The 16,480-nt window shown below is 48.0% G+C and overlaps 2 long non-coding RNA genes across 4 annotated transcripts; one reads left to right on the top strand and one right to left on the bottom strand.

The window, feature by feature from the left end:
* Nucleotides 1–6,859: 6,859 nt before the first annotated feature.
* LOC145523438 (uncharacterized) lies at nt 6,860–10,456 on the bottom strand. Its single transcript, XR_014066558.1, has 3 exons — nt 10,326–10,456; nt 9,779–10,079; nt 6,860–8,991 (listed from the first exon to the last, which is right to left on the bottom strand). It is a non-coding gene; the product is annotated as an uncharacterized LOC145523438 (long non-coding RNA).
* An 80-nt stretch (nt 10,457–10,536) lies between these two features.
* Nucleotides 10,537–15,194, top strand: LOC145523436 (uncharacterized). 3 transcript variants are annotated; one of them, XR_014066554.1, is made up of 4 exons: nt 10,537–10,837; nt 12,576–12,897; nt 13,217–13,512; nt 14,272–15,194. It is a non-coding gene; the product is annotated as an uncharacterized LOC145523436 (long non-coding RNA). The 3 variants fall into 3 exon arrangements; XR_014066555.1 differs by lacking the exon at nt 10,537–10,837 and adding an exon at nt 11,744–11,823; XR_014066556.1 differs by lacking the exon at nt 10,537–10,837 and adding an exon at nt 12,335–12,439.
* Nucleotides 15,195–16,480: the final 1,286 nt, after the last annotated feature.

Below are 16,480 nucleotides of genomic sequence, written 5' to 3'. Positions count from 1 at the left end.
TGCCACTTGCCCCCGCCATCCAGGCCTGCCAGTCCTTCTCAGGCTTCCACACATGAAGAGGCAGGACGGTTCAGTGGTAAGCGCAGCTCTCTGGAGGCAGAGCGTCTGGGGTCCTATGCCATTTCCAAGACGCTAAATATCCTTGGGCAAGTGACTCCCCCAACTGTGCCTCAGTTTCCACATCTTCAAGATGATGACAGTAGCAGTATTTTGGAAGATATTGTAAGGATTGAGAAAATACACGCATAGAGTAGTTTTTTTTTTTTTAAAAAAAAAAAGCTCCCAGGGCTTCCCTGGTGGCTCAGTCAGTGGTAAAGAATCTGCCTGCCAACGCAGGAGACAAGGGTTTGATCCCTGCTCCGGGAAGATCCCACATGCCTCGGAGCAATGAAGCCCAAGCACCAGATTACTGAATCTGCACCTGAGAGTCCAGGAACCACAATCCCTGTGTCCACGTGCGGCAGTTACTGAAACGGGAGTGCGCTAGAGCCTGTGCTCCTCAGCAAAGAGTCGCCCCTGCTCTTCACAACTAGAGAAAAGCCGGTGCAGCAACGAAGACCCATTACAGCCAAAAATAAATCAATCATTCCCCCCCCCCCCAAAAGCTTCCGGATGATTCCACCATGCTGCCAGAGTTAGAGAATCTCTGGTATCAGACTCTAATCTCCAACAGAGTAGAGAAGGATATCGTCCTGTGTGTGCTTCACGGCCTTGGTGCTTAAGTAGCACAGGGTCTGGCACAAAGCTGGCATTCTGGGAATAGATTTTGAATGAATGGATGATTCTGTTTATTTGGAAGATTAAAGGACAAATGATCCTTTCCCCAAAGCCAGGCGTGCAATCACTCCAAAAACCCAATTTCAGCCTGAAACCAGTAAACCCATGCTCCTGGTCATCAAGACCTCCTGCTGCTTGGGAACTCAGCTGTGAGATGCTGAGCTCGACTGAACCCCATCTCAGTAAATAAAGTCAATAGCTAAAACTGACTCCTGGACAAACTAGGAAGAACAGACTCAGTGAGATCCAAACAACACACAAAAGGGAAAAAAGACTTTCAACAGGAGACAGATTTTCGGGTATTTAAGTGTTTGGATGTTTACTCTAGGTTTCTTGGTTTTTTGTCAGACTTCCAAGTTTCAGGGCCCATGCCAGCTTCAGACTTAAAATGGACAAATGCGCTTTCTGAATCCTCACACCTAATTCCAGAGGGAAACACTAGGAAGTGACTATGACCAGCTCTACTGCTGGGAGAGAAGTTATTCTTAGCACAATGGTGTGGGTGGCAAGCCAGGGTTTTTTTTTTTTTTTTCTTATGTGATGGATGTTCAATTAGGCTGCTGAAAACTAGGACAGCATTTCTATGTATGGGGGAGAAGGTTGGAGTGGGGCAGGACCCAGCATCTCAGTGTCTTGTACTGTTTTCCTTTTTCTCTTGCAGTATGCCATCCAAGAGAGTTCATCTGAGGAGCTATCAGCATATGGAGTATAATGGAATTCAATGGAGAGGGCCAGGTGCTAGCTCGGCATTTGTCAAGATCAATGGAGGGAAAAAAAGCAGGCCATTTGTGTTCTTGGACAGCACTCAGACAGTAACCCAGAAGGGACAAAACCTTTCAAAACACATGACAATAAAGGATACATTTCTCTGGCTTGTACCCTGCACCCAAGCAAGACCAGGGCAGCTGGACTGAATTAAAATGCACACTATGACCCAAAGTTAAGACAGGTAATGGGACAGGAAGCAGTGCCAGCAAAACCAAGGGAAAAAGGCTGAAACCAAACATTTCTCAGATGCCCACTCTGTGCTAGGCACTGCCTGATAACATCTTATTTATTCTTTGCAGGGTAGAAAATTGCCATTTCCTGTTTATAGATGACAGCACGGAGGTACAAAGTCAAAAAACCACTCCAGTTAGTAAGTGGATGAACAGGGGTTATGAACTCCAATCCAGCCTCCAGACTCTGCGTCCTCCCACTTCTGGGCTAGAAAGCTCTGACTCAGCTCCCTGGGGGAAGGCCAGCGTGGGCAAGTGATCACACCTGGCCGGGGGAGGGTGGGCAGAGCCAACAGCTGGAGGGGATGCCCTTACCAGGTGTTCTGGTGCCCATGCGTCCCTTGGTCTGGCTCAGCTTGAAGTGAACTCTTGATTATAGCAGTGATTGCCTTCTCAGGCAGTGACCTTGGACAGCACTTTGCCATCAGCCATGGCCGTGGAGAGCTTCAGGTCACCCTTGCCTGTGCCAGGGCACCCTTGAGTGAGAGGGCAGCCTCTAGGGCCTCTGGAAGGAGACATGAGAGCAGATCTCACAGAGCCCCTTTACCCACCTAGAGAGGCACACGGGAGAGCTAATGTGATGAAAAGTCCAGCTCCCTACTTAAAGGACTTCGACGGGCTATGGCTGTCGGACACTGGGGTGAGCCTACCCCTGCTATCCAAATCCACCTGAATGAGGCAAGTAGATTCTGAAATCTCAGTCTAAGGGAAGGACGAGCCAGGTGCCACCAGCTTGATCCCTGTGACCCAGGACATTGGAACTGCCCCTGAGAGGATGGCAGTGGCCAATTCAGGACGGCAGAGTTCTGGTCCTACCTCTTGATGGCCAGAGCTGAGTTACTGTTATCCTTCTAAACCTCGACTGCTTCACGTATGAAAGGGCAATAAAATGAACTCCCACCTCCAGTGGACTCTGAAGGTGTTCTGCCTGAAGGCCAGGGCCCCTTACTGTTTCTTCGGCCCTCCCCGCCCTCGGATTCCACGTGCTTTGCCTCTACTGGCACTACCTGTGAGCTTGCTCACAGGCTGCCAGTGGGTTACTGGAGCCCCTTCACCTAGGTGTGCAAGAGAGTCCAGTGAGTCTGAGCATGGGCTCCTGGGGCACCCATTACCAGTGATGGCCTGTGGGCACACAAAAGCCCAGCTCTCTTGCCTTGAGATGGGACAAACTGAGAGGTAACGGAAGCTCCGCAGCTCTTCATAGGATGAGCTGAGACTTTGCCCAAACACACATCCTCACTTGGCTTCATCCCTGTCCCTGTCCCTGTCCTGCTTTTTTCCTGGGAGTACTTTTTAAAATAAATTATAAATCCTCATCTTAGAGTCTGTCTCTGGAGAAGACACCATGCTTTGGGGTTACTGTGAAGATGAAATGACATCATTGTTGGAAGGTGCTTAGGTCAATGCCTGGCACACAAGCAGGAATCAATAACTAGTAGCTATTGTTCATTTTCAGATGGAACCAGATGAAATCACCAATAATGACTATTTTTGACTCCCAAATGGTACTTTCATATGGATCGACCTAATGATATTTAATGATAGATCCAGTCTCCTAACATTCTCTCACCAGCTACAATGACAAAATTTTTCTAATGAAGACCACAGCCTGTTCTGGTGGGTTCCCAAGACTGTCTTTTCTCCCTGTTCTGTCCCCTTCCTAGAATAGGACTGGCCTTGAATGTCCCCTCAGTTGCTGGCTTTTGGGCTCTCCTGGGCTAGGTACAAACACACTTGTTATTTCACCAGAAGCCCATGTGAATTGGGACCCCACCTAAAACAGGAGGAAGGGCAGGGGTGTGGCTGGGAGAGAGCAATCAATATTTGTCAAGTGGAAAAAGACCAGATCATAAATAGGAAAACTGTTTTCAACTTTTCCCAAGGGCAATGTTTTGTAAACATATTTTTGTTTTATTTTCCTGAAAAGATGACTTTGGTGGTCTCTTAAAGCAGGCTGTTGTGAACCAACTCTTTGAAGGGCTGTGGTGTATTTATGGCACATTTCAGCTTCAAACACAGAACAAATGACTCCTGTGTTCATGTCAGTGTGGCACACCTGACTGACAGAAACATAAAAAGTGCAGGGAAAATTGTTGTTTATATTTCCTCTAGCTATCACTGCTCCAACCTCATGACAATGGGGAAAGTTTATGGTACAAATAATCCATCTGCTATCTCACCCCAAACACAGCCTCCCCTCCTGTCACGAGGGGACCCTATGGAGGCTGAGCATCACACAGTCATGGCTTCAATCACAGAGGAAACCAAGAACTGGGCAGAAATGGGCTAGTGGCAGATAAGTGACAGAGAAAATGAACCTGAAAATATCAGAGCAGGAGGGCACCAAACGATCTGCTTAATTGGCAAATCTCAGGCATAAGTAACCAGGGAGCTGTTGAACTTGGAGAGAAGGTATCGGTCAGGTCCCCAGGCAGCAGGGACCCTGGGCAGGGAACAAAACCTGTCCTGAGTGGAGGTCAGCCCACTGTTGGGGAGTCTTGGCTGCCCAGTGGCCTCAGCGTGGGGCCCATCAAGTGCACACCAGCACCGAGAATGCTTATTACCAAGCTTATGCGTCATTTGCTCATTTCTTGTTCATCCCTGTCCTTCCCCTCACCGCAACACAGGCACACACTTGGATTCAAGTTCCAAAAGAGTAGGGATTTCTTTCTGATGTATCCCCAGAACCTAGAACAATGGCAGGTACTCGATATGTATTTGTTGATTGAATGAATGAAATAAAATGGCCTATATGGTCAAGACGCAAAAATGCCTGTGGAGCCAATAATGACAGCCAATGATGAGATAATATCGGATTTTGCTCATTACACTCCACTTTCTGAGGTAGAGGAAAAGTCAGTCCAGGTTTAGAAGGCTTTGCAACCATAAGGAATGAAACAAGGAACAGTTTCTGCTTTACTGGAAAGCTCCATTCATCAGAACATCCCTGTGTAGGTGTTTTGTCTGTAGAGCACAGCATATTTAGATATTCCCAGATATTCATATGTTTAGCATTAGATAGCACCAAACTATGAGCTTTCTCAGACAAGAGCAAGAAAATTCAAACATTTGCTCGAGGACCCAAACGCCCCAGCTTCTCAGACATGGGTTTCCAGCGGGGTACATGTGAACAGAAGGGCCTGGTGAGTCACCTGCAAGTCACTGATTGGGGAAGATGCTTGTAGCTTTCCTTCTGGCTCAGACAAGACCTGAAACGGCCCCCAGTGAGGCCCCAGGCCAGTGTGGGGACTCCTCCCAGCCAGTGTGTGAGCACGGTCAGAGCTGTCAGATGATCCACTGATGTCTCTTTGGCAGGAGGAGAACCGCACCCGAAGTCACAGAGGGCCCACAGATGTCACGCTGGCGCTCTGCCATGGAATCACGGCCTGTGTCTCTCACCATCATGGTCGGCCCCACAGAAAAACCTTCCAACTACCAGGCTAGACAGTGGCAGGGCCTGAGCCGTATGGAAAGTATTCTCAGTTGGGCTCTTCTAATTGAGAACAGAGCACACAGACTCTCAAGCATTTAATTGTATATTCCGACACCACTGTGCCAGTCACACAGAGGTCTTTGGGTCCAGATAAAACCAGGGTAACCCACAGATGGAGGGAAGGTGAGCTTTGGCCTTCCTTACTTGGCTTCCCAGGTGACTCAGTGGGTAAAGAATCCACCTGCCAATGCAGGAGACGCAGGCAGACATGAGTTCGATCCCCAGATTGGGAAGATCCTCTGAAGGAAGGCATGTCAACACACTCCAGTATTCTTGCCTGGAGAATTCCATGGACAGAGGAGCCTGGTGGGCTACAGTCTATAGGGCTGCAAAAAGTCGAACACGAGTCTGACCACGCATGCATGCACTTTGACCCTATGCAGGGCTTCCCAGGTGGCACTAGTGGTAAAGAACCCTCCTGCCAATGCAGGAGACATAGACACGGGTTTAATTCCTGTAATTCGGGAAGATCTTCTGGAGGAGGACATGGCAACCCACTCCAGTATTCTTGCCTGGAGAACCCCATGGACAGAGGTGCCTGATGGGCTACAGTCCATAGGGTTGCAAAGAGTTGGACATGACTGAAGCAACTTAGCCTGCACAGGCTACGATATTCACAGGAAGCTGGGCTGGTGGGGCCCTGGGCTGCTATTCTTCAAGGCTTAGGGCTGTCCTCACCCACGAAAAAGGTAAAAGAGTAGGCTAGGTGGGCCTGCCAAAGTGGGAAAAGCCAAAGGAAGATCTAAGAAGATGGTCACTGTCAGCTGGTGCAAAGGGCTGGACCCATAGAGGGATTACCTGTAACTGCCCTTAGCCAATAGCTACATATGGCAACTTCATGCTTAAAATACAGCAAATCTGAATGGAGATGTGCTCTAAGGGTAAAACACACACTGAGTTTTGAAGATTTTGTATGAAAAAATGTAAAATATCTCGTTAATAATGTTTATACTGATTATATGTTGAAATGAGAATATTTCGGATATACTGGGTAAAATAAATGTATGAAAATGAATGACATCTGTTTCTTTTTTAATGTCGCTACTAGAGAATTGAGAATGACATATGCAATTCATATGATATTTCTATTGGACCACGCTGGCCTAGAGCCCTGTTAGGCCAAGTCTGATCCCAATTAGCAGCATCACCTGGGAGCTTTCAGAAATGCAGATTCTTAGGTCCACCCAGACCTGCATTTTGAACAAGATTCCCAGGAGAAGCATTTGCATGTTAAAATCTGAGAAGCCCTGGTCTAGGCCATTCTGTAGGACTCCCGGCTTCCCCATGGGTAAAGGTCAGCTTTGATGGTGGAACAGACCCCAAGAAAGAAAACTCTGGTCTGTGCAGTGTTGTGACAGGAGTCCTAGTTTTGAGGTCACAGGATCTAGCTCCTATGTCCGATGCTGCCTGGAAATTGCTGTGTGACCTTGGTTAGATCACTGCCCCTCTCTGGGGCCTGTTCTTCAACCTGCAAATGAAGAACTTGGACTAGAAGACCTTTAAAGCCTGTCCAGGAACTTTCCCTCATACCGGCTGGTGTGAGTGGAATCTGCTTCTTTCACAAAGGTTCTCAGACAAACCCCAGGGAAAATTTCTTTTTTGTAACTTAAAAAAATATTTTTATTTGGAGGATAACTGCTTTACAATGTTGTATTGATTTCTGACCTACAACAACATGAATCAGCTATATGTATACATATATCCCCTCCCTCTTGAGCCTCCCTCCCAACCCCCTCAGTCATCACAGAGCACCAGGTTGAGCTCCCTGTGTTATAGGGCAACTTCCCACTTGCTATCTATTTTACATACGGTAATGTACGTTTCAATGCTACTCTCCTTCCAAGCCTCCCCTTCCCTCGCTGTGTCCACAAGTCTGTTCTCTAATGTCCGTGTCTCAATTGCTGCCTTGCAATTAGGTTCATCAGTATCATTTTTCTAGATCCGAGGGAAAGCTTGGCTTTCACTTTGGCTTTTGCATCCATTCCACTCAAAACAGTCACATACAGTGTTGAATTGATATATACATTTTCGTATGTTCTAGTATATTCTCCTTTGAGTCCTGAGAAATTTAATTTTTTGTTACGGTATCAGTTCAGTTCAGTTCAGTCGCTCAGTCGTGTCCGACTCTTTGCGACCCCATGAATCGCAGCACGCCAGGCCTCCCTGTCCATCACCAACTCCCGGAGTTTACCCAAACTCATGTCCATCAAGTCGGTGATGCCATCCAGCCATCTCATCCTCTGTCGTCCCCTTCTCCTCCTGCTCCCAATCCTTCCCAGCAGTATTGAGCAATTACTATGTGCTGGGACTGATTCTAAATACTTTACACATGTCGTCTCACTTAACTCTTGCAATGACCCCAAGAAGTTGGTCTCACTATAACTTTATATGTATACATATCAATTAAAGCACAGAAAGGTTAATTAAATTGCTCAAGATCATACACCTGGTAAGTGGTCAAGTCTGGATTTCATACCAGGTAAGCCCAACTTTTCATCCTTAACAAAAACAACAGACTCCTTCTAGGGCTTCTCTGAAACTCTTACACATTTTTTCAGCCCCCAATCTGCCAGGATGCCTCTTCTCAACTTGCCACATTTGCTTTTGGCTTCCAGGGTTCAGAATCTTCCCCTGACACTGCTGAAACCAAAACCCCAGAGGCTGCACCCTTGTTAGTTGTCCCCTTGGCCTCCCAGCCCATAACAGAGGATTAAGGGGAACAAGACAGCACAGCCAGGGTGCCATATTCTCGCTCCATGCAAGGAGCAAGCATTCAACACAGGTGTGCTGACCCTGACTCAGGATTCCCTGACTTTGGCCATGAAGTCATTGACTGGCCAGGAGAGGAAAGGCCCAGAGAGGTAGCCTAAGACTGTTAGGTGGCAGAAATAGGGAGGAAAAAGGAAAGTGTTACAACTGATACAAGTGAATCAAGTCAACCTGCAATGCCAAACTTCAAGTTCTTCTGCAGCGTTTGCCCGATTCCCATATGATGGTCCATATCATACATTGGCAACCAAGACAATATCTTTCTTTGAACTCAGCACCCACATGACAGACGTCTCCTGGGAAAGACTTTCTGTCCGGTTGCCACACTGACATCGATACCTAGTACCCACACATTCTGACAAGGCTAGTTAAAATGGATGGGGCAGGCTGATTAACTTGTCCCCAAGGAAGTAATTAGAAAAGGGTTAATGCTAAAACAAGCCCTTTCCTTTTTAAAGATCCCTCTCTTCTCTCATGAATAAATTTTTTTATGAATAGTAAAAATAATTACTCGTAAGATAATCATAGCAAGGCCACCATAGCCAGACTTGAAAAGGCAGTTTCGTTGGCCGATTGTGAATGCAGTCTGGGGCGGGCTTGTCCAGCCTGGCCGACAACTCCCACCCAGCACATCCCTTCTTGCGCCAGCCCTCAGCCACTAGTGTTGTCACAGCCTTCGCCCTGAGCCCTATTCCCAGCCCTCGCTTCTACCTGGCACACCTCTTTCTAAACTTTTCTCCTGCTCCTGATTCCAGGCTTCTTGCCTCATTTCCTGATGATGTCTTTGTCCTCATCCCTTGGAACTGACACATCACCTTGACTTTGGCATGCCACCCTCTCAGACTAGAATTTACATTGTTCCGGTAGATGATTCCTCTTTGGCTGCTCCAGAAACTGGCTGAGGCTGGCTCAGCCTTCTCTCCTTGACTCTGTCCTGGCATTGTCACATGATCTCTGTCCACAGCAGGTTTGCGTTGATTCAGGGTGGGGTGGGTAGGGACCAAGAGTGGATCATTGAAAAGACCACATCAGGATTCTCCTAACAGATTCCCAGAGTCTCTGAGAACAGCTTATGGGGACATGCAAGGCTCCCCCTCAGTTGAGTAACTCCCAGCCAGGGACTGAGCTTCCAGGCCTGCTCCTATAATCTTGCTGGGTTTGCATAGCTAGAATGACTATATATTTTTCATCTAAGTTGGGCTCCTTTGGCAGCAGAAGTTGATGCTATTAATAATCACTCCTGGACAACAGGCATAAACTGGGATTGTCCCAGGCTAACTGGGGGACTCTATAAAGTACCCTTACTCAGAGCCCAACTTCCTTCTCAGTGATACAGCCTGGTAATAACTATCTCCCTATGTTGTACACACTGTACTCACTGTCTCCTCTGGTGAGTCTCACTGAGACTTGTCCACAAAAAGTAACCCTAATAGCTCATGTGTATACCAGGTGACTGATGCACTCTACAATGGAACCACCTAAAGCCTCTTGACAGCAGCTCTTTTAAGTCTTAGAAGGGTAAATACATTTTGTCATTCTATTTAATAATATATCCTCATTTTGTCTTTTAAAAAATATCTATAGATTCTGTTCTGAAAATTTAAAGTAAAATTGATGCCCAGGAGGATGCTAGCTGAGGTTTTGTGTGCCCCCTAGTTCTGCAGTCTCATCTGAAAAGCATGACAACAGCCTCACACCTGATGTGGGGAGGAGCGTGGCCACAAAACCACTTTAAACTCACCATGTCCAAAGTGTTTGTGGGGATGAATGAAAATTCTACAGATCAAGGTCTAGATCAGTGTCTGTGCTTGCCTAAGCACTTGACCTTCCCCTGTACTGAGTCTTCTGGTCCTCTTTTGTTGCTGTTCAGCCACCAAGTCGTGTCTGACTCTTCACGACCCACTGGACTGCAGCACGCCAGGCTTCCCTGTCCCTCACCATCTCCCAGAGTTTGCCCAAGTTCATATCCGTTGAGTCGGTGATGTCATCCAACCATCTCATCCTCTGTCTCCCTCTTCTCCTTCTGTTTTCAAGCTGTTCCTCTATATGACAAATATAAGGCCAATAACCCCCCATGCAAGGGTCTTGGGGGCTTCATGATCACGTAGCTCAAAGTCCTAGGTGGGATATTTTTTTCCCCTTACATAGAGATGCTTGAGCTTGACAACAGACCACCTCTGCAGGAGACCCTCCTCAAATGCGAGGTGTTTGTGTGGGCCCCATCCCCCCTTTCATCCCATTCCGTGGTTTCTGAAGAAACTAGGAGGCAGTTCCCCCAGCAGTCACACCTGGAGTGCTGAAGTCCTCAGCACTCTCATCTGAATGGAGGCTGAGGGGCAGCCTGGGGCACAGAGGCTCTGGATAAAATCTCCTAGATTCAGCTGAGTGTGACTTCCTCAGAGAGGCCTGACCTAACCCTGCAGCGAGGGCAAGGCTTTCCTCTTTATGATCTCACAGTCTCCGCATCATCCCTCCCACCTAGCAAGGTCCTACCCACTCACACAGCACGTGCATAGGCACACACACACACACACACACACACACACACACACACACACAGAAGTCTGGTCCAGGAACATCAAGTCACTCCTCCTTTTTCTCTGGAACCTGCAGCCATTTGTCATGTCTGAGGATTTAGTACATCTTGTGTTGAATTTCTTCCTCCCCTCCTCTACCTTTTTCCAGCAGACATACAATTTCCCTGGAGATGAAAGGATAATTTAAAAATTAACTTATTTTCCCAGTCTTTCTCTATAGCTCCAGGAAATAGCCTCAGATCAAAACACACAGGTCCTGGAAGGTAATGATTAAGAGGGGGCTTGATGGGGACTTTGGTTGCTGATAATGTTGTATGTCTTGAGCTGGGTGGTGATTACCTGGGTGTGTTCATTTGGAGATGATTCATTCGCCTCTATATGTATAACGCATGCTCGCTTCTGAATGTGTGTGCTACTTCAATGGAAGTTTAAATTTGAAAACAAGCATCGGATGAGAGGGAAGCCTTTAACTGGAGACCTGCTGTCTGGACAAGAAGTCTTTCCAGCTCTTTTTTCTGGTTCTCACGTATTAATACAGTTGCTATTGGGCTGCTGGAGCTGCCACTGTTTCAAAGATGCAAGGCTGAAGGCCAGCACTGTCTCTCTGCTCCCAGGAAGAAACCCGTATTGAGAGCATAGTAGTCTTTAATCTCACGCTGCCCCTTCTAAGACTCTGGGCAGACTCACCTTCCTGGAATATGGTGATGAGTCCTTAGATGAGAGGCAAGGTGGTTGTGAGCTCACAGTCTGAGATGCACCAAACTTTGGTGATGACAAGAGGTTGGTTATGCAAAGGAGAAGCAGGGGACCTAAGTGTTTGGAGGTGGGCAGATAAACCTGTGTTGAAACTCTGACTCTGCCACTTGGTAGCCATGTAACCTTGGGAAAATGATATGAACTTGCTAATCTTCAATTTCCGCATCTGTAAAATGGGGCTAATGACAGTGCTGGCCTCATTTGATTGCTGTAGGAATTACCTGTACTACATATAAAGAGCTTTGCCCAGGGCCTGCAAAAATATAAGCACCCATTAATGACCATATATTATAATCCAGTCTAACCCCCTCACTTTATGTGAGAAGAGTAAGACCTAGAGAAGGGAGTACTTTGTTGAAGGTCACAGAGCCAGGATGTGACAATGACAAGGACTGTCAGTCTGGTGCCTCCTTAAGGGCACAGGCGACATGGCTGGGGACAACATGGGGAACAAGAGGGTCCTGCCTTCCTGGAGCTCACAGTCTGGGAGATGGTGGGTGGAGAGACTCCAAACTATGATGATGACAAGCAGGAGATGGGTTATACAAAGGAGAAGCAGGGGAGCTAAGAGAAAGGAAGATCCCAGAAAGAGCCTATGGGAAGGTGCTGGGGTGAGGTAGAACAATAAAGGAACCAGTGTAGTCAAAGCCCAGGGAGCCAGGGGAGTGCTTAAGACCTCCTCAACCATGCTGAAAACTGTGGACTTTATCCTAAGGGATGTGGGAAGCCACCACAGGGTTTCAAGCTGGGAAGTGATAGATTGAGATTTGCTCTTTAGAAAGGGGCTCTGAGAGTGAGCCCAGGTCCAAAGGCACCAACGGGTACAGGGTAGGATCCTGTAGCCTCATACAATTCCCATGGCTGGAGCAGCAGGGCCCCTTAGGGGCCGGAGCATCTTCACTGGACAGATAGGGAAACCGAGGACCAGAGAGGGACAGTGACTTGCCAAGGGTCACACAGCAACTTAGAGGCAGAGATGAAAGGTCTGCTTCCCCTGTCTCCAGGCACAGTCCCTGCTGCACCCACAGTCATCCCTGACTTGCATGGAGGTCTCACTCATTTGCATGAAAGTCTTTTAACCCCAAACAGATCAATGGACTCTTAAGTAGGTAAGAACATGTTTTAGGTCTAGAGGCACAAAACACATCTTTGCAGAACATAGAAGTTTAAGTGCATGGCCTTTTATCGGGGCCCTCGATCTGTTCCCCAGTCACTCAATTCTCCCTTCCTCCTCTTCATTTACAGTATCTTGGGGCCCAACCTCAGCCTGGCTGCATCTGCAGACCTGTTCAAGTAGAGACTGGGAAGGAGTGTGGTAATGGGCGCGATTCCAGCCTGGAGCCAGCTTCCTCACCCCTATCTATGGCTGGGTCTGGACGTTCCTAAGAATTCTTCCTCAACTGGTCCCCCCCCGGATGGATGATATCATGGGCCTTTGAAATAAGAGGAAAAGTCCTGCTAGGCTGGAAATTAAGGTGATTCAAAGCCAGATGGCAGAGCTTCCAAACAGAGAGGGCAGGACAAGTCATCCAAACACACCAAGCTGCGAAGTTGGCTGGGCCTTTGGGTATGAAGGTATTGGGGTTGCTGTGGAAGCAGGGCCCAGGGTGGACTTCACAGCTGGGCCTCCTCTGAGGGTCCAGACTGGGGTCAGCATTTGGCCCTTGCCCCCTTCTCCCCTGCAATTCCAATTTGACCACAGGAAGAATCTTTGGCTTTCTCTGAGAAATGGATTTCCAGGTCCTGGCCGTGCTTGAATCTGCACTTATGGAGTGAAGGACTTAGGGTGGGAAATTAACACCCAGTGACCACCTGCCACACTGTGCTGGGGACCGTGGGGTATAATGGTCCAGTTTTCAGCAAGGTATCAACTAGTGGCTCTTTAGGCCACAGGGTACAAGACCAGCCTGGGAGTAAGCCCTCTTCCCTTGAACGGAAGGGCTATTCCCATAGCTGATCGCCCTGGAGGTGCAGGAAATGCGATGAGGCTCTGGACTGGCTGAAGGATGAAGGAGAGGTGCTCTTCACCATGGAAAACGGCATCAGACCTGCTGTATGGAGAGGCCATGAGGGGTCTGGGGGTCAGTGGGCTGCCCTCAGCTACATGGACACCATCCAGCACCTCACCACCACTGTTTACCATGTTGGAAGCAGCAGCAGCTCAAGGAAACAGCAAGTTTTGGTAATAATCAACATTTATGTGATACTCAAGGGGGCATGACTGAGTTATCCTCTGAGAAGTGGGAGCAACCCAGACTGACCTGGAGTTGAGGCAAGCACTTCCTCTTCACCCCTGGGCTCTCAGAGATGGCCAGCGGTGATGACAGCTGAGCCAGCCAAGCTGTTAATGACCTCACACGGGGCAAGAATAACCCAGACTGTGAAGGACTTCCTTGGGAGTCCAGCGGTTAAGACTCTGGGCTTCCACTGCAGGGGGAGTGGTTTCGATCCCTGGTCAGGGAACTAAGATCCAGCATGCCATACTGCATGGCCAAAACATTAACAAAAAAATAACCCAGCCCGAGATTCCCTCTGGACCACATGTAAAGCAATACACTGGAGAACCCCTCAGAAATGGTGGGGGACACTGCCACAAGGGCTAATGTCCAATAAAGTAACTCAGACCATAATGGTTGCCATGAAAGGAAACGTAACTCTATCTTGAACTGAGTTTAGGGACATACAGATTATCTATTACCTCACCTTTTTTTTTTTTTCACTGAAGTAACCCTTTAAGGGAAACAGAGCTAATTCTTATCCCCACTTTATAGATGAAGAAACTAATATTCTGAGTGATCTCCAGCTTTTAGATTTCGCAAATGAGCAAGCTGAAAAACACCGGAGGGGCATACATGGCTTGCTCACTTTTATTTAGTATTCCTAAACTAGGAAATTCAAAACCTTCAAATTGCTAACATCTCCATTCACTATTGTTTTTCAGGTAAAAGAAAGGATCTTGCCAACCATGAAGCAGACAAGCTAATGAGTGTAAAGGCTGGTTTTTTAAACTTAATAGAGTTATAGTGTTGAAGATTTAATTGAATATCCTTATCTGTCTCACCTCCTTGAAGACCTGTGAGAGGTGGCCCTGTGCTTGTGGTGATTTGCGGAGTCAAGTTGGGATTCTCGGGGACTGAGTGACTAACCTAGCCAAAAAGACAGAACTAGCTGTGCTCCCCTGCGGTCAGGGCAGAGGGGACCTACAGATGCTCTCTGGGGTGCTCCAGGGCCTTGTCCGACTGTCCTACCCACAGGCCTCTTGGATGAGCTCAACCATTGGGCTGAGAAATCAACAAGCAACGCCAGTGTGGAGGAGTTTGCTGAGCTCAGCACTGCATGGTTTCCTCTGCACCAAGTAGGGTACCTAACAATCCAGACCTTGCCAGGACACAAGCAGCTAAAGAAGAAGGCAACCCAAGTCTCCGATATGGTCAGGCCATACAAGACGGCGGTTCTCTCGCTGTCCATATATCCCCTGCTCGGCCAGCCCCAGGCTTCACCGACACCCAACTCATATGACTGACCTTCCCTCCTAATCATGGAACCTAATCAGTAAATGCCTACATACTTGCCCCCAGGCCCCAGCTAGTGACTGTTCTAATCTTTAGATCACAACATCTCCAGTTTGATAGCTTATCAAGAGGGCAACAAGGGGCGTGCTTCTCTACTGGTTTCCCTGGTAACTGACAGCCAATCTGACATCAATTCCCCCTATAACTGGTAATTCCTCCATCCACCCTCCCACGAAGACAACTGCCACGTCCTTCTTGCCATCTGCCGCACACAGTGAGATGCTGCTCCAGGACCTTGCTTCAGACGCGTAAGGTCCCCCATCCATTAAACCACTGGTGTCTCTGTCCCTGACTCCGGGCTTCTGCTTCCGTCTTGATGCTGGGCAAGTACGGGGCTTGCAGGCCTCTGGGGTGAAGCCCAGTATCTCTCTTTTCTCTTTTAGGAAAACACATTTTTGAACCTTCATCCCCCAGCTGTTGCCATGAGACTTTCTGCTTCCTGGACACCCTGCTTGGTGGAAACACCAAACCATTCTCTCTCCCTAGCTGTCCTTGGTCAATGGGCTTAGATGGATCTCAGCACAAGACCACCTATGGTTCCCCCAAATCCAGGGCATTCTTGCCTCAGAGAATCACAAAATATTAACACTGCAATGAACTTAAAGGACAATTTAATCCACCTCCTCCCATTTTGTGTATAAAAGGCAAAGAAAGCAGCTACTAAAACCCAGGTCTTCTAACTTTTAGCTGGGGCCAGGGTGGCATAATTGACAAACCAAAGAGGAACTTGGATTGGAGTCTAGTCCTCCTTCATCCTAACTGTGAGACCATGGGTGAACCTTCACTTCTCTGAACTTCAATGTTTTCAACTGAAAACATGCAAAATACATACCAGTCTCCAGGGTTCCCTCAGGGATTAACTAGGCCATGTTGTCCATTCAGTGCCCAGTCCATAGTTCCTTTTGGGCAGCTTACTAACTTCTTTAAGGCTCAGTGGTTCCATCTGTTAAGTGGGGATAATAATTGGATTACAGGAGCTAATGCCTGTATGTAAAAGGTTTAGCCCAGTGCTTAGCATATAGCAAGCAGTACATGGAAGCAATTGTTACTAGTACATTAGCATTATCAGCCCCTTCTCTCTGTCTTCCTCTCCTCCCTCTTCTCAATTCAGATAAAGGAAAAGAGTACTTTGTCAATGAGCCCTTTCCCTGCCTGAGGCTCTGGTGGTGGTCTGCAGCCCTGGAGCCCCGAGGGGTAGAGTCTACACCATGGCTCGCCCCTTCCTGAGAAGCTCGGTTGGGGTTTCATGGCCAGTCCAGCTGTCCCAGTGATCTGGAAATCAATTTAATTGCCTCCTCAGTTTATTCTATCAGGTGCTGTGCTGTGCTTAGTCACCCAGTCATGTCCGACTCTTTGCAACCCCATGAACTGTAGCCCACCAGCAAGAATACTGGAGTGGGTTGCCATGCTCTCCCCCAGGGGATCTTCCCAGGCCAGGGATCAACCCAGGTCTCCCGCACTGCAGGTGGATTCTTTACCCTCTGAGCCACCAGGGAAGCTCCATCAGGTGGAGGGGTCCTAAATCGAATGTGAATACACCATGCAGCCTCAGGCTGGCTGTCACTTGACCCTTTCCAT

The sequence above is a fragment of the Giraffa tippelskirchi genome, chromosome 10 (assembly GCF_054371585.1).
Source record: "Giraffa tippelskirchi isolate mGirTip1 chromosome 10, T2T-mGirTip1v1.2.pri, whole genome shotgun sequence".
NCBI classification, from domain to species: Eukaryota; Metazoa; Chordata; class Mammalia; order Artiodactyla; family Giraffidae; genus Giraffa; species Giraffa tippelskirchi.
Note: the sequence above shows the minus strand (reverse complement) of the source record. Positions and strands in the feature narration are given on the sequence as shown.